This window comes from Vicugna pacos, chromosome 27, assembly GCF_048564905.1.
Source record: "Vicugna pacos chromosome 27, VicPac4, whole genome shotgun sequence".
NCBI classification, from domain to species: domain Eukaryota; kingdom Metazoa; phylum Chordata; class Mammalia; order Artiodactyla; family Camelidae; genus Vicugna; species Vicugna pacos.
Window position 1 is genome coordinate 10,383,204 of NC_133013.1, and position 22,837 is coordinate 10,406,040.

The 22,837-nt window shown below is 38.2% G+C and overlaps 1 long non-coding RNA gene across 1 annotated transcript in view; it reads left to right on the plus strand.

Annotated features, from left to right (window-relative positions):
• The first annotated feature begins 4,329 nt into the window (after positions 1 to 4,329).
• LOC140689628 (uncharacterized) overlaps positions 4,330 to 22,837 on the plus strand; it is a 29,795-nt gene continuing 11,287 nt past the window's right edge. Inside the window, exons 1-2 of the long non-coding RNA XR_012064668.1 lie at positions 4,330 to 4,368; positions 5,729 to 5,795. This is a non-coding gene — a long non-coding RNA (uncharacterized lncRNA). The remainder of the gene's footprint in view (positions 4,369 to 5,728; positions 5,796 to 22,837) is intronic.

A 22,837-nucleotide genomic window follows, 5' to 3' on the forward strand; every position in this document is an offset into this window, starting at 1 on the left:
GTATAAATATACCACCTCTTCTTTATCCAGTCGTCTGTTGATGGACATTTAGGCTGTTTCCATGTCTTGACTATTGTAAATAGTGCTGCTATGAACATCGGGGTGCAGGTGTCATTTTGAAGTAGGGTTCCTTCTGGGTATAAGCCCAGGAGCGGGATTCCTGGGTCACATGGTAAGTCTATTCCTAGTCTTTTGAGGAATCTCCATATTGTTTTCCACAGTGGTTAACTGGCTATTTAGATGTATTTTAAATTTCAAATCTTTCCAATTGAAAAAAGGTCTGATATTAACTAAATACTTAGGAACTTCCACATCTACTGTAAGGATTAGCTGATCAGTGTGCAGAATATCTGTTCCTGCATCCGGCACATAATAGATGCATGAGACTTTGGGTTTATATATATGTATATATAGACACACATGTATGTTATATTTTTATTCCCTTAAGCAAAATTATACACATGATGTACAACATAATTAAAATGTATCTAACCATAGTCATTCTTTTCTTGATATGGCTTAGAATTTTAGAAATGACTGAATCATGTTTGTAAGAATATAGGATTTCATTTCATTTCTTATATGGTTTTAAATGGCAATAAAACATGATTTTGAAACTTAAAAGAAGATTTATTCTTAAGTAGAAAAGTATGTTCATCTTCTAGAAGGTAAAGCATTTAAGTGAGATTTTAAAAGTGTAATTCTCAACTAGTATTAAACGACTAAAAGTAAAACACATCTTTAAAAATATAAAATTAAAAGTAGCTGAACAAACATAGGTGAAGAAATGCGTAGGAATGAAAAATGGTTTCAATGCTCAGTATGTCTTGAGACTCAGGCTTACTTTAAAACAAATTTTAGGAGTAAATATTCTTTCCTTAGTCCTGTGTCTCTCTATTAACTGTCTATTAAATTTGTAAACAAATAGCTGGTTTCACTTAGCCTTCAGAAATTTGGCCTTGATTTTTTTCTCTTGAATTTTTCAGGTTAAATTGCTAAAATGTTTGAAGGGAACTCAAAAATTATGAAGATGTAGTAAAAGCTACCTAAATGTCAAACAATTAAACATGAACATTATACATATATATATATATATACACACACACACATTATATTGACATATACACTTTATATGTAGTGAGACACATACACTTGTAACTGTGAAGTTATTGTGCATCTTATATTTGTAATACTTTCTACAAAGACACAGGCAGAAATTTATTTTTCTTTTGGGAGGTGGGGATCGATTTGGGTAATTCATTTGCTTGCTTGTGAAAAGTAAGAAATGGACAAAAGGGCTACGTCCAATCACTAATAAAACATCTCAGGTCAGATTTCTTAGAGTGGCTTTCAAATCTGATTAGAAATTTGAATTGTCGCCGGGCATGTATATGGGGCTGATAATGATACTCTTGAGGGGCTAAAACCCTCCGGAGGACACGAGAAGCACATTTAGCTGACAGCAGGCAATGCCAGTGGGTGTCTACTTGCTATTTCATTTTGTCCTTTGATCCTGTCTTAGGAGCCCACCAGAAAGCAACAACATTGAAACAAGATCTGGAACAAAAATGGCATCCTGTGTGCCTTCGTTCCTGACCACCTACCTCCATTCAGCCCCACTTCTCAGTTTCCCCAGCACTGAAACCACGTCAGCAGGAGCTCTAATGATGGAGGTTCCCTTCTTCCTGCCTGTTGTGAGGGAGTCAGGGCGCCTGCAGCTGCAGGTTGTGGGAGAGCCAGGGCAGGTTTCTATGGCAACTGAATAATCCACAAGTGGAAGGTGATGAGGCCTCCCGGACTCCAGAGTTCTGTTTTGAAAGATCTTCTCACTTCCACAGCATGAATTAATTATGCAAGATCACAGTGGGTGAAAAGTCTTTATGAACTGGTACAGGCATGTATCCTTGGTGAGAGTGTGTTTAATGCTTGTAGATTCCAACTGTATCAGCCAGGGTTCTACCAGAGAAATAGAACCTGTATATCAGTAGATGATAGACAGATAGATAGATAGATAGATAGATAGATAGATAGATAGATAGATAAAGAGAGAGACAGAGTTTAAGATATTGGCTTATTTTATTACAGGGGCTGATGAGGCAAATTTGTAGGGAAAGACAGCAGTTTGGAAACTCTTGGGCAGGAGCTGATGCTCCAGTCCACAGGCTGCATCTCTTCTTCCTTAGGGAAACCCCAGTTTTGTTCCAAACGCATTTCAATTGATTGGGTGAGACCTACCCTGATGATGGAGGATAATCTCCTTTACTTAAATTTAGCTGATTGTAAATATTAATCACTAGAAACAACCCTCACAGCAGCACGCCATTTAGGGTTTGCTGAATTGCGTACTGTATAGCCCAGCCCAGATGACACATAAAGCTAACCATCACACCAATCACAGATGTTCCGAGGTCTACTCGTTAGAATATTTTGGGACTGCCATCTGAATGCGTGGCTGTCGTCAGCTCAGGCTGATTACGTATCAGGGGCAGGGAGAACTGGTAATTTTTAATTTTTTTTTTCTGAGTCAAATGACTTGTGGAGGTGTCGTCAAGGGCATTGTAAAGCTTCTCTGGTGAAACCAGAAGACTCTATGCAGTCTGGTCGGCCACGTTGGGTCTGGACAACAGTCGCTCTGCAAGTTTCCGGCTGGAGATGTTTCCAAGAAGCCAAAGTGTCCTCTGTGCTTTGTTACACCCAACAGCCCCAAGCTCCAAGCATCAGCCAGAGCAGTGATTGTGGGGGGTCCAGGGGACCTGGGTCACATCAACCCACATTGTACACCAAAGAGACTGAGACCACCTGCTTGTGAGGCAAACACTCCCCCGGAGCTGCTGGGCTGAGGCTGTTTGTGAGAGGAACGGGTGCGGGAGGGGGAGGGGCCCATGCTGTGTTTTATCGTTCGTTTTCACCATAACTGATTAAAGCGACTGTTCGCGAACCTGTGCGGTTAACGCGAGGACTCTGGGGTCAGAGAGCGTGAGCGAGCACCCGGACATCACCCCTTAACCCGCGATGCTGATCTTAGCACAATCTGGAACGTGGGGAGCATGCACACACTACCCTGAAGGGTAACTGTGAGGAAGACAACAGTAAGCTCGTGTAAAGCCTGTCACACGTGGAGGAAGGTGCTGGACGTGCGGCAGGTGCTCAGTCAATGGGGTGGGAGCTAGTTTTGCTGACAGCGGTGTTGCTGATTCCACAAGCCCTGCACACGCACCATCCTGTTGAAGCCTCACATTTGACTTGTGGGATTTTTAGAGTCCAAGAGACTGAGGGTCAGAGAGGTTATTAGCTTCCCCAAGATCACAGAGGTGGTAAGTAGAAGCATTTGAATGGCAAACAATTGCAAAACTGAAGATCTGAATCATGAGGCTAGGTTGGTTTTCTGACACAGAATTGAAATATCAGGAAGAAACTGCGCATTTTTGATCCACAGAAAAAGTCTCTAGTATGCTCTTTTCGATCCCTTGTTTCTGTTTAGTATCATTTACAGTCAGTCTTCGCCCATCTTTAACAGCGCGCACTCGGAAACCAGGAGGGTGGCTCACTGGAGACAGAGCCCAAGTCACTTACTGTTGCTTCTCCAGAGCTGTCAGTGTATCAGTGTGTCTGACTACGAGGTACATGGCATAAGCCATCTTTTTTAGGAAACCAGAATTTGAATAAAGAGATCATAAAAATGAACTTTATCTGGCAGTACATAACTTGTTTTGATACTATCGACAGGGAGAATTTGAGAAGTACACTATCTTGTGAAGGAAGAAAGACGGGGGCCCATTTCTAGTGGAACAATGACAAAAGAATCCCCCTGAACAGTGCAGGTTTTCAAGAAGACTTCCTCTACTTCAAAAAAAAAAAAAAAGTCAGTAGTGGAATAACAAAAAAATGAGGGTGATAAAAAGCTGACAGTCAAAGATGCTCAGGGGCCAGCTTGCAGGATAAGGCTCATAAAAACAGTCTGTCCCCCAGCTCCCTGATTTGGCTCCATTCAGGGCTGGAAAATGGGAGCGTGGCTTACACTGTGAGGTCCACAGTGAGTGCAGAAAAAATGTAGACATTGTCAACTTCAGTTTCAAGCCTGCACTTTCTGCAGAGAGCTCTGGAGTCAGCTTGTGTGCAGTGAGTGACCATGAAGGGAAACAATATCTTTACAGAAAGGAGAAAAATGACTCGAATGTTTTTGGGAGGATAAAATGAGGAAACTGAAGGTGTGAACAGCTTTGAGACAAGCATGCAATGATGCTGCAGTGGTGTGTGGCTCCCTCCTCTTTGGGGGACCAGGAAAAGGTTGGGAAGCAAACTCATACTAGTTTTTCTCCCTTTAAACAGGGGGAGGAGAACTCCACAGATAGCAGACTGGGGAAGCAGGTAATGATTCTGACTACGGTTCTGGAACTAACTGTTGAAGAGAATCAATATAAACTCCCTAGGCACTGTCCCATAAGGCCTCTGTCTGCTTTTTTTCCCCCTTATTTCCCCACAAAAACTCGCTGTGGCAGCCATAGTACAGATGGATTTCAGTGAGGTGTACACAAGTCCTCTGGAAATACCTGCAGACAAAGAGGGGACATGTCTGGACAATGTGTAGTTAAGAGACTGAATTATTGCATCACGAGTTGCTGAATGATGAACTGGGGTCAAACTGAAAGGCGATTGCCAATGGTGTGTGGCAGGGATCTGTCCTCAGATGGTCTTCAACATTGGATGGAACTATTGACAAATTTGAAGAAATCAAAACTGCAGAATTCACAAATTGGGCAAATTAGAAAACATTTCATAATAGATTCAGCGTCTTAAAGGCTCATGACCAACTAATTGGCAGGCTGAGTAAAATTAGACAAAATTTAAGGGGAATCATTGTAATGACCAAAATTTGGACCCCAGAAATCCAAAGCACAAGCCCAGGAGGGAGATGGCGTGATCATATAGACACCTACGTAGGTGACCTTATGTTCATGCGTGAGAAGGGAAGGCGGTATCTGCGAGCCAAACTTCTGATTTGGACTTCAGTTGTTACAAAGATGGACAGAATCCATCATAAATAATGAGAGAGCCACTTAGACCTATGAAATATTTCTAGCATATCTGGAATTTGCAATCTATTTTATACACTTACAGACTCTGATAAACTAGGAATTGAATTCTGATTCTTTACTACTATGTTTTCTTGGGCAAACCACTCAATTTTTCTTGATTCCTTAGCTGTAAAATGAAAATAAGAAGACATCACCCAGAATGTCCTTGTGGATGTTATGTTAAAACACTTGACTTATAATAACTAGCCAATGAATGTTAGTGAAGGTATGATTCAGAGTAATATTGTTTCTCAAATATTTCCATGTTGACATGGAGTGGGAGCTCAGAGCAGCGACCCCCCCCCACCAAACAGCATCTTAATCTGCTTGGAGGTCCACGTTAACTCTTTCTGTGTGATCACCCTCCCCTTCATACCCATGCTCTGATCTGAACCTGTGGGAACAGAAGGAAATAGAAACTAGGCAGTTGATCTAGACTTGGATGTAAGACAAGCATTCAATAGTATGTTACCAGAAATATGTCACTGGAACTAGAATTTCAGGACCAGAATCAGAGTCGTCTCACTGAAACTGAAAGGGATTGAACTCCATGGGTTGGGGACTAGGTCCCTGGGATGGGATCCTGATTTAGATTCACCAGTGATCACCTTATTCCTTTCTCCTGTCTCTCTGTATTATACTTTCATCTCTAGGGACACACGAGGTTAACCTAAAGCCCAAAGCCTTCATGAAAAATTTCATTGGACCACTAAGAAGAAGGTACGATCTAACAGAACTTTTCAAGGGTGGAATGAGCTACCTCATAACGTAGTGAGTCCCCTGTTGCTGGATGTGTGTGAACAGAGGATGTATAATTACTTGACTCAGGCATCAGAAGGGAGCATGCGTGGGCACTGATGCTTAAAGATCTTTCCAGAATGGAATTCTATGGTTCTAGTTACAGGAGCATGCACTGTGCTATCTGCAAAGATTCTGCCTTTTAGCTTTTTAAAATTTGAATTGACAGAACATCCTTTGACAGTTTATTCAATGTTGGTATATAATCTTTTAATATTTTGCAAATAATTGTCAAGTTTTCACTAGTGAGGTACTGTATACTTTGAAGCAAATTTTTATATACTACTCACTGGTAGTTCACTGGTTATCACAACTCTTACATTAAACCATCATTAAATTTTTGATCCACAATAATGCATTTTTAATCAAATCATAGACATCATGTCATTTTACCCCTGCCCATATCAATATACATCTGCGTTTTAAAAAAAAGAACATTTTCTTAGGTAACCATTATGCCATATTTATAACCTTACAAAATTCACTACAGCACTTATAATAATATTATTGTATAATGTGTTGTATTATTATTACAATAATTCATTGATATAACTAAGACTCACTATATTTAAATACTATTTGAATATTTAAAATTTCTCAAAAGTATTTTTTTTGATATTACATTAATGTATTATAGTTTATTCAGTGCCCTACTGAAGGTTTTTTGGAGTAAGTTTTGAATATCTTGCTTGTAAAAATAATGTTACAAAGGAATAATCTTATGTAAGTAAGTTCATACTTCTACCAGGCATAATTGGGATAGGTTTCTAAAACTGAGATTATTCAGTCAAAAAGAAATTGTGTATGTCATTTTGCTAGATATGATCAATATTTTTCCATATGGGTACCATTTTGGCATCCCTACCATCAATGCGGGAAGGTATCGGTTGGTTCACTATTCTTCCAGCTGAGGTGGTGTCAAAGCTTTGGTGAGACGCAGGCTAATTTAAATTTGTATTTCTCTTATTATAAATGAGATTGAGCATTTATTATATCTCTCTTGACCATTTACGTTTCTTCTACTTTGAAATATCTCTTCACATTACCGTTTCAATTTTCTATCTGCGTGTTGATCTTATTTTGAGATTTTTATGCTTTTTCTCTGATGTAAGTTGCAAGTATTTTTTTTTCTTGTGTTGTTTGTCTTTGACTTTGCTTTTGTTTATTTGTTTTTCATGCAAACACTTTTTGATAAGATGCAGTTGAACCTAACAGTCTTTTAAAAATAATAGCTTCTTGATTTGGGGCAATTCTTAGGAAGATATTTTCTTCCACTCACAAAATAGAAATGAATTCTATGTTTTTTCCTACTTGTCTGATTTCACATTTTTACCTTTAGATCTCTAATTTATTTGGATTTTATCCTGGCTTACCACATGATGTGACTCCATTATATTTTTACATACATTGCTATTATATGGTTACCCAGTTGTATCAGCATCATTTATTACAAATGTGTCTGACTTGAGGTGCCATCTTTATCATGTGCTAAATTTTCACGAACACTTGAATGTATTTCTGGATTTTTCTCTTCTGTGCCATCGGACTCTCTGTCTATACCTGTGCCAAGGTTCATTGATTTGATTAGAGTGGAATTTTACCCTACATTTTCCTTTTAAGGGTTAATCTAGTCATTCTTGGTCTTGTTCACTGTTTTCAACTGAACTTTAGTAGAAATGTTTTAACTCCAAAGATAAGATATCTATTGATATTTCTGTTGATATTTTATTAAACTTACAAATTATCTTGAGGGAATGTTTATCTTAATGATACCTTTCTATTCCCAAACATGATATGCCTCTCAGTTTATCCTAGTCAACTCTTCTGTCTTTCTGTAGTGTTTTAAAACTTTCTTCTTACAGGTTTTGCATATCTTTTGAGTAAATGTATCCTTAAAAATTTTATCTTGTTTACTTGTCTTCAAATATGGTATTTAGTTCTTTATTGTATATAATAGTATTTGTATTGATTTTCTTATATTTTTATAGATATACCATCATTTCAAAGGTTATTTATCTCTCTTCTTTCAGTTATTATGTCTTTAAATGATTTCTTTATCTAGTTGCATTGGCTGTTTCCTCTAACATCACTTTTATAAAGTCGTGGCAATCTAAATACAGATGGACAAAATCAGTTGAACACATTACATATAAGCCCATTAACTGAAGTATTTTTTCTAAATTCTACCAGTTTATTTTTTATTATTTAGAAAATTTGGTTGAGTGGTTTTCCTTAACATGACCTCTGAGCATTTACAGAATAAAATCTAGTAAACATACTGGATTATGGATTGTTTAACACTGTAGACAGAGCCTGGGATTGGAGCTATAATAAGCCTCGGCTTCAATCTTGGTTCTGACACTCACTAGCTAATTCACTGTGGACATAAAACTTGTTGGAGCCAGTTTTCACAGTCATAAATTGAGAAATTCTATAAAGAATAAATTGATTTGGAAAAATGTGCATAAAGTGCCTAGTGAAATAGCCAGCACTCACATGCATCAATAATATTCTTGCGTCCTCCTATGAGGGCAGGTACAGGGTCTAGCTAATTACAGCATCTTAGTAAAATACCTTGACAGTGCTCAAAATACGTGTTCTGAATTAAAATTTTTGTAGACAGAAAATGTCTGCTGAGCGTGATCACCTTTATAGTTTTTCTAAGAAATACTAGACAAGAAAGGAAGAAGTGGAAGAAAAAATATTTTTCACATGGGAAATTTGTGTTCTCACTTTTGGTCCAACCACAAACCTGGCATGCAAGAATCACACTTATTTTACAAATGAGGTAACTCTGGATCAGACAGATTAAGTCCCACTAGCAAGAGTTAGATCTAGGAATTGAATCCACCTCTTTTTTCTATGTGTGCTTTAATGATCGATGCAGGGCTGTTATTCAATAAAGTGAGATTCAAAATCAGTCTATGACTTATTGGCAGTGACGTTTCAAGTGCATAAGATCAAGTGCTGTGCTCATTTCAGGAACGAGCACTCACGTACACTGTTCATGAGAATGAAAATTCACATAACATTTCTAAAGGTCAATTTCACAATGCCAATCAACAATTTAAGAGTAGTTTAAGCCTAATGAGTGGATGTTATCATATCTAGGAAATATAATCAGAAATGTCCATGCTGGTTGCTCTCCAGTGACAGCTCCTCGTCCCTGCCTTTCTGAGCTCCTTAGGGATCTGCTCTTGAATCTGCTTGTTCCTTCCCTTCAGCCAGGTGAATTCAGCTTTCTTCATCACTTCAAACACTCCTCCCAACTGTATTTGTCCCCAAGAATCCCACACGTTTCCCCTGAAATTATGATCTGTACTTCCCACTGCATTTCGGACATCTCTGTTTGCCACAAAAGTAATCAAATACAAAACTAAAAACATGAGGTCCATAATATCCTATATCCCACTCCCAAATGCGTTGCCCTTTTGATGCTTACAGTCAACAAATGGCATCACCACCCACCCAATTGCTCAATCAAAGCACTGGATAATACATTTGACCCCTTGTTGTCCTTTGTTCACACCATCCGTCCTGAATAGGTCCTATTGACTTTGCTCAGGATAGGATGTTAGCTTGCTCCTGAGCTAGGTTTTGTCTGACTCTGAAGTACACACTTTGAGATTCTAGGAAGAGATAAATGGATAGATAGAGCTTTGTATGTACACACATACACACATATGTGCACATCAAATATAATATTTTCTTGTTGTTCAATTTAGCTGATGGGAATATAGTAACCTGTTAGTAGTTCTTATCTCTGGATGTGACTCAAATTTTTTTTATAACTTTCTCCCCCTCCCACTTTTCCCATGAGTATGCATTATCTAATAAAGGAATTAAAATAATGCATTTAAAAAGTAAATTTCTTTGTTATTAATCCTCTAATCATCGAAGCTTCTCTATCTCCTTTGTAGACCTACAAAGGAGTCTTTTGGGATTCAAAGGTGAGACTCCTATTTCCTTCTTGCATCCCATCATTTATGGACACACCGGTTATATACTCTTGAGCTTGTGAATTACAGTTCAAGAAATCATCTGATTGATAGAGAACTTGTCATGGACAGATGGAACAAAGTCATGCACATAATCCTGGGTGTACTGTTACTTTACGGACTGCATTTAAGTCTCATTCAAATGACCAGAGACAAGCATTTGATTCGAAGAATGAGAATTGGGATGTTTTCATTCGTTTACAGTCACCTGACTGAATATTTTTGAACAGTTTATATGCCCAAATTGATGCGAAGATCTAGGCACTATGGAGATGAGAGTCAGATTTCTGCCCTAGAGAGAAGAAATATATGCTAGAGTGGGGAAGAAAGTACTATAAGCAGAGATGAAGAGAATGCAATGATTAGTATGGAGCAGATGTGAGGAAAAGGATGGAGAGCAGGGCAGAGGGGTACTCAGTTCAAATTTTGGAGTAAGCTTTGGTGGACCTGGTAAGAACTGAGGTCCCCCTAATGTATGTAACACCAGTCCTTTCAGAGTGCCTTCACTGAGGCTTATGTTTTATATCAGATGATACTCTCAACATTTGGCCCAAATAGCATTGGTGTGGATGGCACAGCCACCTTCTCCTCTTCTGGAAATATGCAAAATGACAAGACATTCTTTGCCCCTACTGGTTTGTGTCAGAGTTGGCGTAGAGGTCAGTTTTTACCTGTTCCTCTTTCTTGCCCCTGACCCTCTGGACCTTTTGCAGACTTAATTGTGTCCAGCTGGGCTTCCTTTGCCCTTTCCCTGAACAGGACAAAGGAATACTTACCCTCTCCCATTTTCAAAGACTTTCCCTTTCCCTTTGGATTTGTGGTTCAACAAACCACATCTTCCTTGACTCAGCCCCCAAATTACCTTAATAGCCTATGGCATCCAAAGGGTGACCTCCACTCTGTCCTGGCTTCTCTGGTGCCTTCAAGTCACACCTGCAGCCATTTAAAACAGCGTTACCAAGCTGTGGTCAATTCCTGGCACCAGCTGCTAAGCAGCATTCAAACCTTTCCTTCTTTACTGGACAGGGCTATGATTTATAATTAAACGAGTTCTTTGTCCTCCACTCTCAAATATTAAAAATAAATTACCCTTAAACTCTCTCATCTCTTTCCTTTCTCTCTCTCTTTCCTACCTATAGCATCAGCATCCTAGTTTCATAGTAAATGAAAAGAGCATCTGTGGACTTCAAAATCTTGGGTTTCAGCTCCACGCATAATAGTCTCAATCATCACTGCAAAGCCTAAATTTCCTCACCTATAAAATAAATAATAGCAGTTTAGGGTTGAGGGTAGAAATACAGAAATAACATAATGTTTGGATAATAAATACTGTAAATAAAAATAAAGGTAAAGGAAGACAGTACTGATGGTTAGTTTTAGATTTAGAAGTCAGGGAAGGACTCTGCGAGGATGTGACATTTGGACAAGAGTCCAAAGAGAGTGGTGCAGCGAGGCATGAAATTATCTGGGGAAAGAGCATTCCAGGCATCGAGGACAACAAATGCGTGTGACTTCACTAAGGACAGCTTGCTTGGTGTGCTCACGGGACAGTAAACCAACAGGTATGGCTCAAAGGCAGTGAGTGAGGGGGTCATGTCATACATGGGCTCAGAGCCAAGAGAACTGTCTTGAATTGGGGTTTTAAAAGCCATTAGAGAATTTTTAGCTTGGAGGGTGGTGGAGTGACATGATAACATTTTCATATTAAGAAGAACACTGTGTGGCATGGAAAATAGATTGACAGGAGACAGAAATAGAAGCAGGGAGACAAGGTTGATGCTCTTGCAGCCTACCAGATGAGTGATGACAGGGGCTTGGACTGGATGTTTGTGAGGGCAGCCTGGACAGTTTGATTTAGAGTCAGGGTGTGAGAGAGAGGGATCACCAGATCTATAAGGCTTTTGGCCTGAGCAATTGGGTAAATGAAGTTACCATTTACTGAGATGGGTAAAATTAAGGGAAGGTTCATTTCCTGGGCTGGAAATCAAGAGGTTGATTTCAAATATATTAAGTTTGATTACGATTAACTAACACCCAAGTGAAGACTCAGAGGAGGAAGCCATCTATGCAAGTTCAGTTCAGAGATGGGGCTAGAGAACAAAATCTGGAGTCATTAGTGTAAATACCAAATGCTGTGAAGCCATCTGGCAAGACTGAGGCTCAGAACTTGGGGTTGACCACGTGGGGTTGTTGGTGACTCAGACATCTTTGAGCAGAAGCTGTGGGCACAAGCCTAACATGAGTGTGTTCAAGAGAAAATGTGGAGTAGACATCACTAGCATGGATGACTAGATTGAGGCATTTTGAGATTAAAGGGATGATGACCACTAATAAAATGGAAATTTGCTATGTGAAAAGTAGATGGTATGAAAAAAGCAACTTAACATTATAATGGTAAGTAGAAAATTCTGATAACATTTTTCAGTCATTCTGATCACAATTAGATGAAAATATACAAAGAAAGGACTGTAAGAAAATACTAATCAAGTATTAGGGGTGTTTTTAAAAATTTTATGAAGGTGTTACCAAACTCAGTTTCAGCTGCTCATTGATCAGAAATTCAATACTGAGAGACAAGTGTTGGGTAAAAGGATATATAGCTTTATTAAGGAAGCTGGCAATCCTGGGGAGAAGGTGGACTCATGTCCCAAAGACCAACTCCCCACTGCTGATCAGGGGGCAGAAACTTTTAAAGGGGAGTTTCAGAGGTGTATAAACAGAAGGAAGGGGCTACATGCAGAACAGCATAGTCAGCTCCAACAATTACTTTGAAATTAGTCAAGGGTGGTCTGATCAGTATCATCTTGATTGTTATAAGTACAGTTAATTTTCAGTTCCAGGGTGAGTTTGCTCCCATTTTCTTGATGCCAGTTCTTGAAATTGTGTAAGATGGAGCAGCTTATGTCATGATTGCCCTTTGGTCATCATGTAGTCAACTTCTTCCATCTGTTGGAGATGTTTCAGTTTTTATAAAACAGCTCAAAGAATATGGCTCAGAATATTATCAACAGCTCTTGAGGAGGAAGGAAAGGTCCTTGACTTCGTTTAATGGCAAGCTATCATTATTTGGTCTTGTTTGACTAGTTTCCATTTGTTTCTTCATTTGCTCATTCCTCTGATTAAATTAATTCTTCAGCTAAAGCTTTTCTACTGACAAGAGGCAGGCAGAGGACATGGTGGGGGTTGGGGGGTCTGTCTTGGGAAGGCCCCATAGGGTCCTGCTGGGTTACAGAGGGATTATGGATGATGAATTTTTTTCTTCTTTTTTTGGTACATATGCTTTATCATGCAATGCATATACCCTGCTTTCTAGTTTTATTGATTTTTGTTAAAATAAATGAATTCATCTTGCTTTTAATAACTAAAGCATTGTGGTTAAATTTAATTTGATTAATATCCCTATCCTCCATCAATATGTATTCCAGAGTCTTTCCTCAGACACAACTACTATTGTGGATTTGGAAAGCATTCTTCTTAATCTTTTATTTATGTTGCCTAACTATTTAAGTGCCTCTAGTATCTTAAATGTAATGTTCAGTCTAGAATTTATCAGTATTTATGTCTTATATCTGAGCAAACTTTTCCCTCTTTGCTCACCCCACTCTTTACATATGTATTTTACCCCTTAGATTAATATTGTCACATCAATTTTGATAAAAATATGACATTGTTTTATATTTTGCTCAAAATAATTCATGAATGTCCTCTCTTCCACTTTTATCTTTGAGTAAATTTTCTTATAATCCTTTCAGAGAAGTTCCATATGTTATAAAGTTTCTATGTCTGAAAAAAGTCTTTATTATCCCCTCATCTTAAATTATGGCTTGGCTGACTATAGCATGCTAGGTTCAAAATATTCTTCTCAGAACTTGGGAGATGTAGCTTTGTTGTGTTCTTGTATTCAGCACTGCTGATGAGAAATCTGGTGCCAGTCTGATTTCTATTCCCTTGCTAATAATCATTCTTCTATTTCTGGTATCTTTAAGAATATTTTCTTCAGTATTAATACTACAAAATTTCATGTTATTGTGTTTCAGTGGGAGTTTTTGGTTTGTTTTTGATTAATTTTATCCTACTCAGTAGTCTGTGTATTCATCCATTTTGAGCATATATGCTATTTATGTATGTAAATATGTATGCATTTGTTATGTATGTAACAGTTCTGGGATATTTGTTACATTTTTTTCAAATAGTTCTCCTCCGTCATCATCACTTTACTCGATACACAAATGTTTTTAGACAGATGTTAGAAATTTTGTCTCCATCTTTAAAATAGGTAGACTTTTAGTTCACACATTTTTTTTCTATTTTCTTTGTTTTGTGGTCCACAAATATTTTCCTGTTTAACTTTAGATCTTTTCAATTTGCTGTTCAATACTCACTATTCAGTACATATAATACTAGACACATTTATTTATACAAGTATAAAGCGTAATCACTACAGAACATATTTTTATTTGAAAAATCTCTATTGTTTTCTTTTCATTATGACTTGTATTTGCTTCATCATGTATTTTTTATCTTTTAATGACAGTCGTCCCGCCCTCGATAGCTCCTAATTTAAGGACTTCTTTTTTGTGTATTTTCTCTACTATCTTTGTTATCCTGGTTGTAAGTTTTTCTTGTCTTTGGATCTGCTATTTCTCTCTCACATAAACGGGTCTTTCTCCAACATTTGGTGAATCCTGGTTCTGTACCCAGCTTCTGTGACAGACTTCTGAACGTTTCCCGGCCAATGGCAACTTCCCCCAGTGTGGAAACCTTAGCTTCCTGCTGTGGCTTGCTGCCTACTTTCTTCTTTGTGATGCCCCATAGCCTTGTGTTTACTGTAATTTCCCCATTGTTTTTCAAATTTATGTCCTATCAGTTATTTTATACCTAGTTTATTAGTTAATTTCATGTCTTATTTGTATCCTCTTCATTGATTTTTTTTGAATCAGCTCTTTGCATCTTAAAACCATAAAGAGCTGGACATACCTTGGTGGTAGGAAAGCCACCAGCAGTGCAGTCTCCACTGATTTTATGTGCTTCTAGTGTTCTCTTGGCCTTTTTCTCCTGATGTCAATGTGGTTGCCACAATCTGAGTATCTGACCCCTCCACTAGTACCCTCATCAGGGAAGGATGGAGTTGGAACAGAAAGTTCTCTTCTTCCCAGAAAACTTTTCTCACACTTCGCACTTCACAGGCCAGAAATGGTGACACGTGCATGATTCACTTCAAGAAAAATTGAGAAATAAACGCTGTCTGCCAAAGGAGAATGCTATTGTAGTGACTGGCTCTGGTCAACCGTGTCTCATCTGTTGGGTGTGGGCAATCACAATTCCAAAGCAATATTCTTTCTGTTCTTTTTAAAAATAGGGAGTGTGCGGATTCTGAATAAACAAAGTATTTGCCATATTGAATCCTCTTGTCTAGTTTCTTGAAATCCCAGATTTAGGAAATCCAATGGCTTCACTTTTATGATTATTGTCTCTGCTACATGCATCGGAAATAATAAAAAATCTATGACTTATTTTGAATCCATCAATCTGACTTTAAGTTTCTCATCTAATAATAATCTTTATTTTACATAGCTAAAGAAAATCTTTGCTTGGAGAGTGCTGGACATCATGAGGACTTTATAAATGAAGAAATCCAGCTCTAGCCTTAAATCTGCCTTCCTTTCCAACCAAGAGATAACATTTGCTTCAAAACACATTATTTGTGTTTGGATCAGCCAGAATCTAGCTTACATACCTGGCATATATGGGACTTTCTATGAGTATCTGTTAGCTGAATGAAGTTAGGACAGAACTAGATGTGTGAATAGCGTAAGCTCTCCAATGGAAAGATGGTGCAAAGGAAACGTGTTATCATTCTGACAAAACGAAGAGGAAAATTTTCTCTACAGTGAAAAATAACATCTGGAAAATTGAAAGGCATAAAAAAAAGGAAGAAATTATTTTGTGATAAAATATTTAAAAAGTTAATGGTCTTAATATTTTCATAAGCTACACAAATCTTTAGGAAAGCATGAATAGGTAAATGGAAAATGGAATGAAGAGACTAGACAAAGGAGAAGGATAGATATAACTAAAAAAAAAAAAGAGATTCACAAGTTACTAAATAAATGCAAAACAAAATAAATGGCAACGTTAATTTTTCAACATCTGAATGTACAATGCTGACCAGGTATACTGACATAGATGCACTCACAAATTGATGACGGGGTTACAAATCAGTGCAGCTTTTAAGAAACTAGCTTGGAATTATGAATTGAAAGCCTCGATGATGCATACATTTTATGATCTAATAATGTCATTCTTAACATATTGCTGATCAAAATTTTTGAAGTCCAGATTAAGTTTTATACGTAAAGTAAAAAATTATAAATGAGGTGTCTATAGATTGAAACAACATGTTGTCTTTATGCGAACTTTTTAAAGACATATAAAACTACTTTGATAACTAGTAAGTGAAAAATCCAGATATAAAATTATTCCTGATGTATTACCTCATTATTTAAAAGATAACTCAGGGAGATCTAACCCAACATTTCACATGGCTTCTCTCCAGGAATTTCTTTTTGTTTACCTGTATTTTTCTGCTGGTTCTAACATTTCTACCTTAAGGAGAGTTTCCTTTGACAAATTATAAAATCCAAACAATAACAATACGAGAAAATGTCTGTAGATCACCTTTGTCAACATATTATAGGCTTTAAAATCCTTCCGCATTGATCTGGGTCTCCTAATCCTGTGAGTATGAAAAAGGAAGCATTTTTTTCTTTCTCTGGAATTAAGGTGCATGAGGTTCAGCTGTGTCAGTCACAGGGCAGCTTCCCCAGGGCATCTAGCCAGTTTGTGGTAGGACCTCTGTGCTTGTTCCTTGGTTTCTGGTTCAACATTCACTCCACTCATCAAAGATGTTTCTTTCCTTTAAACATTCTTGAAGTCTGTAATTTACTGCTTGGGGACTTCTCTGTCTATTCCTTGTGTTTGGTGGATTAACTGAATCTCCTTTCTGGGAAACACTCCTGAATTATTCCAGGAATCTTCTCAGTCACATGGTTGGGATGGGGTTTTCTGTGGCAAAATAAGGTAATATGGAGTCTGTCTACAGGACCAGGTCTGCTTATAAATGCAGAGGAATACTCTGGGTTGGTGCCCACGCTGGAATCCATGGAGAAGCCATTTTGACAACCTGGAGAAAAGTAACTTAGTGTGGGTCAGGAATACTCTCTTTTGTCACCATGACCTAAACATCTGTGTGCTCTGTTCTCTTTAAAATTGGGGAAAACTTCTCTTCATCTGGCATTCTGGGATGGCATGAGAATTAATCATACTTTTTAATCTAAAGTTTCCTCTTCAAAACAAAAACACCTGTGCATGCAATTAAATATAAACTTATGAAAGCAATTGTTTCCACTTGATCTTTGTGGTCTATTGAGTAGTGTTTTTGTACGTGCCCTCTGGGACTACTAGCCTTTGAATAACATATTATTTCAAGAAAATCTAACTATAATAAGCATTATTACATGGTCATAAAACTATAGAAAAATGCCCTGAAGAATCATGATTCAAGAAAAGGTTTTGCTATATTTTATAAAGTAAGGAAAATGCATAAGTATAAATAGCCAGAAATAATTCTAAATTGGGTCACTCCTCATTACTTTCACTTGACAGCCTTTTTAAAAAATTAAGTTAGCGTGTCTCATGCCCACTTCTTTTGAACTGCTGAGAAGATAAACCCTTCTTTCTCAGAAAGGCTAGTGGTAAAATATCTCAGTGATCTGTTCCTACCAGACTGCTTCCTAATCCCCCAAACAATATAAATTTCACTTGTCTAGGAACTTGCTCTTTCTCTTGTCCATAACACTCATATTTTTTTGCCCACATTGGATCCTTCTGACTACCTTCCGTGCTCCAACACAAGGTTGATTCCTCCCTGGTGACTCTGTGATTCCCCCTTGATCACACATTATAGTACTTGCTCATTTAGTGCAATTAGCTCGAAGCATTGTAGTCATTTTTACACACAACAGATTTTCCCACTAATCACGAATTCTTTGGCAGTGTGGACACTATTTAGGTGTCCTAATCATTAGGAATGGAATAAGGACTCAAAAAATATTTATTTGATTCAATGGGCTCCTCAAAGGGTTTTTTCTCATGTAGTACGAGAATATATTAAATAGAAGGATTTTGAAATATAAATATGAATATGATCAGGTTTTTTTTTCTGTATTCAATCAATGGAGATTTGAAGTGGAAATTGATCCAGATTATATATTTCAAGTTAAAATGAGTCTCTTCAATCTTTAATAGCAAGTGAAGCAATATAAATTTTGTTTTCAAAAAGTCTTAAGGCAATGATAAAGAATGTCAATAACACATAAGGTACACACTGTATAGCTAAATGATTGTGATCTAACAATGGAACTCAGCAATGGCTGACTTTGGAATCACCTGAGGGCTGTATAAAATACTGATGCCTCGGCCCCCACAATTGGCTGGAGTTGTGGTGAACTTGTGAAAGTTCTCCAGGCGAATTTAATGTGCAGGTTACTAAGTTCTACCTTACAATAAGCTAGCTTCCGAATGTTATCTCTATCACACCTAGAAACAAAATGGACTTTGCTGATAAATGAGCACTTGGCTTCTTGTGAATCCCTAAATTTTTCCAAAAGTCATGGAATTGAGGCTGAAAAGCATATTGTCTACATCTGAATAAAACTCTGCTATATAAGATAAATTCTTTTCTTACTGCGTTTTGGGTCATTGGCACACCACTGGACATAAAGCAGAGTTGGAGATTCAACAGGGAACCTTTATGCTCATTATTGCTGAAGTGTGAGAAACTGTGGTAGTTTACCCCTTAACATACTATCCTTTGAAATAATAACTTCTACACTCTTCATGGATGGACAGTAGATAATTATCTACACACTCAAAAATTAATAATTTCCTATGTGGAGATTGAAAAAAATCCATTTGAGAAACAGCTTCCTCTTTGCCTGAGGCCAAATATCCACTAGATACTGCAATGAAAAGAAAGCAAAGACAGAGCCAGTGATGGTTTTAACCAGCAGTGAATGACCTATATTTTATCATGGTACTCAGCTGTTTCATTAAACACACACACGCACAAAAACACCACAATTAAACAACTTTGGGAACAAGGAATTTGAATCAGAGCACAATGAACTTTTCCCACAAAATCCAGATATGGGTTTTGCTTATACTTGCAGCAAGCTGTGATTCCCACGTGAAAGGTATCAATCTATTTCCTCTTCCTGTCAATCACTTGTGTCACGCAGGGTCCCGGTATGTTGGGTCATGACCTTTATCCTGGATAGGAGCCAAAAGCCACCAGTAATTTGACTGATGTAATTATTTAGACTGTTTCTAATAAGCCTAAAAATGTGATGTTAACATTTTTCACATGTTTGTAGTCTTCTGACCTTTGCCATTGTATACTTTAGTTGTGTTGGAGGAAAATATAATTTTCCACAACTAAATTCTGATTGTGGCTTTACCTTGCCTACAGGACCGTAATATACTATTTCTTTAGAATTTTTTTTCCCATGATAGGCCAGACTTTTAACAAAAATCACAATCCATTCAACGTAAATTTACTGAGCATTTACTATGTGTATATACTGAAAATTAAAAGAAAAATAAGACCAAGTCCAGGTCTTCAAGAAGGTGAACTGACAAAAAATTAATTGACACCATGTGATAAATCTCAGCTCTGTGGATCAGTGAGTGTGTGACTTTTAAGTATATTATTTGTGTACGACTGGGAAATTGCGGTTCACAATTCACACAGCTAGGACGTGGAAGAACTGACATCTAGACCTGGGAAATTTGAGTCTAGAGACTGTTACCAACCACTATGCCATCTTGGTTCTAGAATCTGAGTTGATTGAGTTGGTTTAAGCACAGAAGAATGTCAAATGCCATTTTGAAAAAGGGGTCCATGAGACCACATGAAGATACCTGTTATATATGATAGAATTTAGCATTATATAGGGAATACAGAAGGAATCCTTTAGAGAAGACTTACCTTCAAGATTAACTGTTACATACCAGAGATCCAGAAAGAATGAAATAACCTGGTGCTTCTGCATTGATTCTACAGAGGCAGGTCCCCATCAGAAACATTCCTCAGGATCAGTCTACTTGAGTGACCTGGAGCCATGTGCTTGGTAGTCATGGGGGTAAATATCTTTAGCTCATCGCAAATAGTATAAAACCAAGTCAAACATTATTAGAATCCATTCTTTGCAGCTGAAGGATTTAGATTCAGTTCCAGAAACATTTATTGAGTAGAAACTGAAAAAAAATACACCAATCTGGGTGTGATGGTTAATTTTACGTGTCAACTTGATTGCGTACAGGTGTCCAGATTAAACATTGCTTCTGGGTAGGACCGTGAGGGGGTTTCCTGATGCTATTTCAGGAAATATTTGAATCAGTGGACTCAGTAAAATAAATCACCCTCCTCAACGTGGGTGGGCATCATCCAATCCGTTGAGGGCCTGAATAGAACAAAAGGTAGAGGAAGGAGGAACTTGCTCCCCACCCTGACCCCCCACCTATCTCCGCCGCCTTCTCCTGCCTCACTGCTTGAGTAGGACAGATCATCTCATCTCCTCTCCTCATCCTGGGATTTACATCATCATTGGCTCCCCTGGTTCTCAGGTCTTCAGACTCAGATTGAATTATACCACTAACTTTCCTGGGTCTTTAGCTTGCAAACAGCAGATGTTCCCAGCCTCTGTAATCACATGAGCTAATTCCTCATAATAAATATCCTTTAATAATCTATTGGTCCTGTTTCTCTGGAGAAATCTAAGACATTGGGTGTACAAGGGCAAATGGAAAAGGACCCGCTCCCTTTAGCTGCTTCCTTTTGCAGAAGGGGCAAATGCATGGATGGGCAACATGGTTCAGGTGGGATGTTCTCTGCAAGGGGAGGCTCAGGGGCTCAGTGAAGACTCTTGGCAGGGAGATGATACCACATTTTCATTTTTCTCATACTGTTCAATTAACAAAGTATCGACATCCTACTGAAATACAAAACTAAAACAAGGCAGATGAAAGTACCATCCTTTTCATCTCCTTTTATAAAATCCTTTAAAAGAGCAAAACAACCATTAAGAAATGTGTGTGCATAAGGTTTAAGGATGTGTGATTTTCTTGGTGTGTAGCCTGGCTCATTCCATTCTAGCCATGTTACTTTGAACATGTGGCTTACTTCACTTTTCTATGACTCTGTTTTTCCTTCTCTGAAGTGGAGCTAATGATGGCCACTAACTCATAGATAGCTTAGAAGGATGAAATAGGAAAAAAGGAAAGCTTTTAAGTATAGTGCCTGACAAGCAAGGAAAGCTCAATAAGTTGCATTTATTGTTTTATTATTGTTGTGGTCAAGTGCAAATGTGCAAATGCCTTTTGAGGACGTAAACACAAAAACAGGAAATATACCAGTGATTGGTCCTTTCTCTGGGCAGGCAAGCTGAGAGGGAGGCGAGGGGATTTCTGCAAGCTGGTTCCAAAACTTAAAAACAAACAAACAAACAAACAAACAAAAAAAAAACGGGATACAGAAAACTGCCTGCATCAGAATGTAGCTAGCCATCCTAGTCTCCTAGTCATCTTTGGTCTCTAACCTATGCCCTGCCTTTCTCTTATTTATTTCCCCTTCAGAAATCTCTAAGATAGGATTTCTGTAGGTTGACAGCCTAATATCAGAAAAATATCTTTGGGCCTGAAAGAAAAATGCAAAATAGCAGAAGCTTGAGACTGTTGTCCCCAGAAACTAGCGCAGGAACTGAAAACACAGTTGGCTTAATATTTCAGGTCCAACTTAATGCAGGTACCCGAGGCAATTAAGTTCCCTCGCCCCTTGAGTTGGAATATTTCAAGTCTCTCTGCAGAAGTGAGCGAGGTGACCTAGTTGTACCTGTGCTTTTCACAGGAATGTATCTTCTTGAGTGACAGGTCGTTGCTTTTTCGGCAGGGGCCTTCCGTTTAATAATTCAGTAATTAGATGCACTGCTGTCAGCTGTGAAATCCCTAACAGCTTTTCAATGACAACATATTGAAGGCTCTGTGGTCCTCCAAGGTCTCTCTCACATGTCTTTAACAGGAAGGACAGAGGTAGGGGAGAGCCTCACTCAGGTGTGTGCAAACCCAGGTGCGGAGGCGGCTGTGGGTTTACGGCCAATGCCTTCATTTCCTCTCTTTCAGATCCCATTAGCTGGGAGAGCCTAGGCATGGCCTGAGAAAGTGGGAAAGAGTACAAATAAAATGCCTCATCATTTGTGCACTCTGATTCTGCCTCAGACTCTAGCCTTAGGGGTCCTTTGGTGAGCATCACCTCGCTGGTGATGAGAGGGGTATCTCCGAGCGCCATTGTATAAATTCTGCCTGCACAAAGGTATGTGCTTTGTTTTCAGCCTCAAAAAAAATTTTTTTGCAGGTAATTTATATATTTTTTTCCCAGCAGGAACTACCAAAAGAAACAAAGAAAGGTGAGAGGTGCTAACAGCAGCATGCTAATTAGCAAATACATCCTGGCACTTTGCAGTAGCCAACACAGGCACATTATGTTTTATGTCTTTGTTCTTGCCCAGGACTTCCAGCAGCCTAATAATTCACTCTTGGACCAGCTTTATCAAGAAGACATTGTGTTTTAGAAACTATAAGAGATCATTTAGAACAGTAACAAATTACTGCTTTTAATAAAATGCTTTTCATTCCCCTACTCAATAGGATACTGTAAAAAATAGTCTGTAGAAAAGGAACATTTTTATCTTTGAGAAAATAACACTGGGGAAATGATAATGTAGTGGGGACTCTTCTGGTACAAAAGGAGAATAAAAAGCTTCACTCCGCCGTCTCTCTCTGTTGCTCCTCCATCACCCTGTCTGATCATTCCTTTGTAGTCTCCTTCGCTGCCTCCTGTCTCTGGAAGTC